At 34.6% G+C, this 7,583-nt stretch overlaps 1 long non-coding RNA gene across 1 annotated transcript; it reads right to left on the reverse strand.

Annotated features, from left to right (window-relative positions):
- Nucleotides 1–4,011: 4,011 nt before the first annotated feature.
- LOC118488481 lies at nucleotides 4,012–7,040 on the reverse strand. Its single transcript, XR_004884992.1, has 3 exons — nucleotides 6,916–7,040; nucleotides 6,363–6,428; nucleotides 4,012–4,129 (listed from the first exon to the last, which is right to left on the reverse strand). It is a non-coding gene; the product is annotated as an uncharacterized LOC118488481 (long non-coding RNA).
- Between the last annotated feature and the right edge of the window lie 543 nt (nucleotides 7,041–7,583).

A 7,583-nucleotide genomic window follows, 5' to 3' on the forward strand; every position in this document is an offset into this window, starting at 1 on the left:
CCATCCGGATGGTCATCCATCCGGATGGACTTTACAATGTCAACCCTATATATTCGGATGGGGTATGGACTATATGTTGTCCGTCCGTCCGTATGGACTTGTCCATTCATCCGGATGGACCTTTACAGTATCAACACCGTGTCCAACTGATCCTATTCTATACAATATTCAACACACGCTCTATCAAACTATTCGCACAGTGGTAGACGTACGAAATATGCACCAACATATTCCCCCTCGGCTGTCACTGTCGAATCATCTCTAACACTTTAAGAACCTTGAGCCGTGTTTGAATATTCTGCAATCTTCAACTTTTCTTCAACTTCAATCATGCATCTTGAAACCTGACAATAGATTCCCCCTCGATTGATGATTCAGGTTTGCTTTGACAGAGTAAAGCACCAATTCCCCCTGAAATGAATCTTCAGGTCTTTTGCACAGTTCACGACTCTCCTCTGATTTACTAAACTGCAACCTTCATGAACAATCACCAATTTGAAACTAGTCAATGCAGCATCCTCTGTTTCAGCTTTAACCGCGTCCGAGCTCAGTTTTTTATATGACATGTAAGCACCACGATCTCGCATTCCGCTTGCTCGATCTAAGAATGTACAAAACTCAACCGGCAATTGATAGAAACTTCAAACACCCCACTGCTTAACTTCAAATCCGTGATTCCCCGTGAAGATCTGATATCCCGTTTACCGTGATCAACGTTAACGCACCGTAAGAATGACAGTTCCGTGTAAATGGTATTCTCCACAATCAGCAAATCTTCATTGGAAAACAAATCATCTGGTAATGTAATCCGATCTCCGAAGCATTCGTCCACAATCAGATTCATCTCCTCGGATAATCTAGATCTCAGAAGCTAGCATCCACAATCACTCTCAGATCTCCGATGCTTTCGTCCACGATCAGATATCAACACCTCGGGTCATCTTAATCTCGGAAGCTAATACCCACGATCAGATTCACATTCCTCCTGACAATCCGAAGTCGAAACCACCCGAATACTGTTGCAGTGTCACGAATTTCAAAAATGCCGGAATTTCAACATATGACATTGAAATTTTTATTCCCTCTCATTTTTGCAAATTCTGACGTCTCTATTACTGAATTCCCCCTCAAAATGAGCGATTTAGTCCTCTTTTATCTGTGAAATACTCGACTATGCCGAAAATATGACAATTTTCCCCAAACGTCAGTTTTTCATCATTGCGGATTTTACGTTTTGGCCCATAAATAGTCAGATAACCTGAATGATAAACATTCTGCACCAGTATCATGACTACCCCACTAATTTCCACAATCTGTGATTGCATCATCAAATATGATCACTGAAGCCCCAGACGATGTCCCCGAACAACCCAGCTTGGTCATTAAAAACCCGAAAAAATTTTCAATCACCAAATTTTTTCTGGAGACTCTCCTCGTCGTTGCGATCAAAAAATGCATTTTTTAGGCATTTGATCATCTGTTCGAATGGCATGTTGTTGAACGACCATTCGATCGAATGGGTTTTCTTGTCCGGATGACCATTCGACCGAATGGCAAAAGGGACAAACTTGTGTTTGTGGATCGGATGGTCATCCGATCGGATGGTCATTCGAGTGAAAACCAACTGGTCATTCAAACAAAAGATAATGATATGGTTCGGATGGTCATTCGATCGGATATGTTCTAACAGCTCAAGAACACTCCAAATCACGTTTTTTCTCTCCGGAATCTTTATTAGTGTGAATTTCATGATGAAACTTCATAGGATTATGCGTGAATCAATTCCGAACAGAATGATGGCTTCAATTCCAAAACCATCCGTGAATCGACCTTTATTTTGATGATTTTCTCTGTTTTAACGTCAAAACTCTCGTTTAACCCAAAATTGATGAGCTTGGGTGATTTAACCAACTATTAGATCGATTAAATCGGTACCGTAGCTCTAATACCACTGCTATTCCTGGAACCGGAGAGTTTGACGGAGCCTCGATCCCAATACGACGTGTTCGGTGCGTTTATTATTACTAAGAAAGGAGTAGAAGATAGATACGACACCGAGCAGTCACTTATAATCTGGTTTCTTGTTCATATCTGAAAGTTACAGCACCATGAGACTAGTTGGACATCATGTCCCCTCTGGGAACCAAAAAGCTTGTCTAAATGGGAACCCCAACTCCCTATTTATAGGCAACAACCTACACATGTCCGAGTGAGCTAGTGTCCATCCGTCCGGATGGACTTTACAATGTCAAACCTATACATTCGGATGGGGTATGGACTATATGTTGTCCATCCGTCCGGATGGACCTTTACAGTATCAATACCGTGTCCAACTGATCCTATTCTATAAAATATTCAACACACGCTCTATCTAACTATTCGCACAGTGGCAGACGTACGAAATATGCACCAACAACACTTATGTGTGTGTGTGTGTGTGTGTTTTTTGTATAAGTTATTTTAAATAACATCAGTTTCAAGTTTACCACATTTAGTCCCTCAATTTTTAGTTGGTTATTAAGTAGGCCACAACCTACTAATTCCAACAATATTTCTTTTTACTAACTAGGTTAAACACTCCTAGTTAACTTAGTGGGTTCGGGGAAATTATAACCCACTTTTTTTAAGTCCCGTTAACTCAGACCTCTTATACAAATAGAGTTAAATGTCATTTTAGTCCCTGTGTTTGGGCCATTTTGCCAGTTTAGTCCAAAGGTTTCATTTTTAACCTGTGGGTCCAAAAAGGTTTCACAGTTGCCATTTTAGTCCACTGGGTTAACTTAATCCATTTTTTCTGTTAACGAGAAGGCCAATTCGGTCATTTTATATGGCTGAATTACCCTTTTAGGTAACAGAGTTACATACAGAATGACCGAATTGGCCTTCTCGTTAACAGAAAAAATGGATGAAGTTAACCAAGTGGACTAAAATGGCAACTGTGAAACCTTTTTGGACCCAGAGGTTAAAAATGAAACCTTTGGACTAAACTGGCATAATGGCCAAAACCACAGGGACTAAAATGGCATTTAACTCTACAATTTATTTTCTTTTTAATTATCATTAGGATTATTTATTTTAAATCCTAATATCTATCGGGTTAATTTTCTTTACCACTAACGGTATTTCACCCGTTCATTATTATTAACGTGGTTTGACTATCAAACCCTTTTTCGGGGTGTTACAGCAGTAGCCATCATGGCACAATCACATTCACCATCCCACACACTGGAATCCCATGGGTTAGCCAAAGGTTCCAACAGAGGTTCAACAACCTTTTCTTCTAACATCTGTTCACCAACAATATCTGTTGTAACATCTGTTTCAGCAACTTCTTCTACCACTTCAGATCTGGACTCTACTTCCTCAGATTCAGGCCCTTCTGATATTGTTTCTAGTGCCATAAAACAAAATTCATCAAAATTAACAACTAGAGCAAAATTTTCATCAGATAAATCCTCAGGTAAGTTACTCCAATCAACAAAGTCTTGTGTAAAGAAGCTCTGTTGAATGGCCTCAGTTGGGCAGAAGTTTGTGCAGCTTGTGGTGCAGTTTGCACTTGAACCTGTGGTGCAGGGGCTTGAACATACTGAATTTGAGGAACAGTGGTTTGGACATACTGGACAGGAACAACGTTTATACGGTGTGCAAAATGAGCAGTGTTTTGCATATGAGATGCAGGGGTATATTGGGAATAATGGACAGTGCTTTGGGTGTTTTGAGGTCTTGGACTAGGGTGAGTGATTATAGGTCCATTGTTTTGATTCCTACATTCCCTAGCAAAATGTCCAAGCCAATTACACTTATAGCACTAAATCTTTGATTTATCCAACCCAACCTTCAAATTCCCATGCAACCCTGGAAACTTCCTACCAGTTCTTTTATAAAACTTGCTTGTTGTAATACCCATTCTATTAATTTAACAAAATGCATAAAAAGCTTCATAGGTTATGAATACTTAACCTAATTAGATTAGTTTACAAACTTTAAATTCCTATTTGAAACATCCAAAAGATAACATATGATAGTTTTAGTTTAACAAAAACATCTTAGACCATTGCGGAAGCTTGAATTTCTTTGTGTTCGGTTCACTTTGGAGCTTGATCTTCACTCATCCTAAGTTTAAACACACCTTCATTATAAATTTATCACTAACGTTAGTAATTGAGACCTTAGAACCCATCTAAACGGACCCGGAAGCTCAAAACAATCTAACAAACGAAATCAAAATTTTTGCTTCAAACCAACCGTAGGTTACGGTTTGCCAACCGTAGCCTACGGTAGATATTAATGTCCAATACAGAACTGCTGGACCGTAAGCTACGGCTTGAACCGTAGCCTACGGTTCGTACAACTCAAAAACAGAACTGTTGGACCGTAAGCTACGGTCTGAACCGTAGCCTACGGTTGGCCCAACTGCAGCTTTATTTATTTATTTTTGAGCTAATTACACAAATGGGTCCTGTGGTTTATATATAATTTCGCCTTTGAGTACTAACTTCTTTTTTTTAACAGGTTTAGGTTCTATAATTTCAATTTTGTAACACCTTTGGGTACTAACACCAAAATTAGTTAATTAATGACTAAAATACCCTTGCATTTTTTTAAGTTTATCAATGTAACACATTTAGGTACTAACACCTAATTTTATTTAAGTTTAAATCAATTTTACAAAATCTATTTATTTTTTTATTTTCATTATTTTATTATATCTCTTAATTAACATAAACTCTATTTTTTTTATTTCATATTTTTATTAAATTTCTTATTTAATATAAAATCTACTTGTTACACCAGTATTTTTTTAAATAGATTTTTTAAATAAAATCTACTAGCTATATAGTTTTATGTAAATTAAATTTTCGTTTTCAATTTTGGATTGAAATGATTGATAATAATAAATATCTTTCATGTAAAAAAATTTAAGCCTTTTTTTAACTTGTTTTTTTGTTCATTTACATTTTACTATTTTAGAAAGATATTTATTTTACATAAAACTATCTAGCTAGGTATTTTAGATAAAACTAAAAAAATTTAAGCCTTTTTTTAACTCGTTTTTTTTTTTGTAAAATAGATATTTAATTTACATCAAACTATATAGCTAGTAGATTTTAGTGGTGCAACTAGTAGATTTTATGTAAATTAAATATCTTTCTAAAATAGTAAAATGTAAATGAACAAAAAACGAGTTAAAAATGGCTTAATTTTTTTACATGAAAGATATTTATTATTATTATTATTATTATTATTATTATTATCAATCATATATATCCAAAATTCAAAACGAGTAAGGTTTACATTATTTAAAACTAGTAAGAAATTTAATTTACATAAAACTATATAGCTAGTAGATTTTATATATAAAATCTATTTAAAAAAATACTGGTGTAACAAGTAGATTTTATGTTAAATAAGAAATTTAATAAAAATATGAAAATAAAAAAATAAATTGACTTTATGTTAATTAAGAGATATAATAAAAAGATGAAAATAAAAAAAATAAATAGATTTTGTAAAATTGATTTAAACTTAAATAAAATTAGGTGTTAGTACCCAAATGTGTTACATTTGATAAACTTAAAAAAATGCAAGGGTATTTTAGTCATTAATTAACTAATTTTGGTGTTAGTACCCAAAGTTGTTACAAAATTGAAACCATAGAACCTAAATCTGTTAAAATAAAAAGTTAGTACCCAAAGGCGAAATTAGGTATAAACCACAGGACCCATTTGTGTAATTAACTCTTTATTTTTTTTTTCGCTTAAATCCTCATAACTTTTTCGTTACAAATCCGTTTTCCTTCATTTTTTGATTCCATGCGATCGTAATTTGATTCCCCACAATTTAGGGTAGGAATCCATCATCCAAAATAATAATTCTTATACCTTGTTTTATTGGCACAAAATCAATTCATGCCATTATTTTGACCCGTTAACAATTTTAATCATTTTATTAACATTCTCATAGTAAGGATTAGCTCCTTACGGATATCATTCATTTTCCAAATTTTCTAATCTTATATTTATGCATCCGTTACTCGGCTTGCGATTTTACTTTGCTTTTGACCCGTTTGGTTACTTTAACCAAACAAGAACTTATCTTCACTCATATCACAAATAAATCGTCTATAACATGCGTTCCCTTACTCGGTTTACGCATTCAATTAGTTTTGGTTATTCAAGCAAATCCTTTCACTTATGAACTCACCAAGTCCATTATCATACAATGTTTAATTTATTCGGTTCATTCTTGCGAAGACCATCACTTATGAATGATCCGAATATCACCATTATCACTTTATAAATCAACATTCAATCAAAACAAGTCTACTAATAATATCATACGAAGTATATAAAACCACGTACCTTAGAGCTTTCCTTTTTGGCGCGTGTCCGCCCCAGTTTGTCCTTCCGAAGTTCCACTCTAGTTGCCTAGAAAACGCAACTCAGATTATTAACACATTCCGGTTCATGTTTAAAGCAATCAAATTCGTTTATCACATCACCGTGTGTTCACATACACAATATTCATTCATTTAGACATTTTATCGAACATCTTATGTGCGATTTCCTCAACTAGTTATACTAATCAAATTTAGAGGTCCAATACCTTTTTTTTAAATCTAACAAACAAGTTAGTCGTTATAGGCGCACTAGTACACAATTTAGTTCATTAGGAGTTCACAACTCCATTTTAACCATAGATTCATCCCTATTTCTCAACACCCACTTACAAACTCAAGGTTACTAGTTTCAAGCACCTATTATAGCACTTGTTTCATCATCAAACGTCAAGGGTTTATCCCAAATCATGTAAGGACTTCAATTTAAACATCAATTTTTACAATAACCTCATTAATCAATATCTTAATGTTCATTAAGATGTTCTATTTTACAAATTACAAGGTTTATAACATACCTTTTGACAAGATGATGCTACTGATTCTTATTCACAAGACATGCAATCACGATTTCTTCTTAATTTGGTCGATTCTGTGAAGATTGCACAAGTTAGGGTTTTTGCCCCTCTTTTCCTGCCCTTCACGTTCCATACACAGATTTTGTGTCTGTGTTTTGTTTATAAAACCCTTTTTAAATATTCAAGTTTCCCTTTTGTTCATAATTAGCCCTTCATCTTTTGTTTAAGTTTAAAAGGAAATAATCATAATCTATTGTTTTATTATTATTAGACAGATTACATTAACTAGGTTGATATTCCTAGTTATTATCTATAAAATTGTGATCACATACTTACATATTTATATTTATATTTTTGAGGTGTTACACTTGTTCTCACACTCAACAAGGCAAGTTGATGCAAAATGTCCATCTCTTCCAGATCTGTGGGGTCAAACTCTTGAAGGTCATTCAATTCAAAGGATAAGTTGTCAGAGATCTGATTTTCCCCATTAGCTGTAAAAGCATAGTTGGGTGAGTAAGGCTCAGAGTTAAAGGCGCCACCAGCTGTTATGTCAATGTAATGATCATAACTCTGATCCTGACTACCACCAGATGACTCTTCCTGACCAAAAAGTGTTGTATTACCAAAAGAGTAATCATCAGCTACTTTCCCTGACTCTTGTAACT

The sequence above is a fragment of the Helianthus annuus genome, chromosome 16 (assembly GCF_002127325.2).
Source record: "Helianthus annuus cultivar XRQ/B chromosome 16, HanXRQr2.0-SUNRISE, whole genome shotgun sequence".
Taxonomy (NCBI): domain Eukaryota; kingdom Viridiplantae; phylum Streptophyta; class Magnoliopsida; order Asterales; family Asteraceae; genus Helianthus; species Helianthus annuus.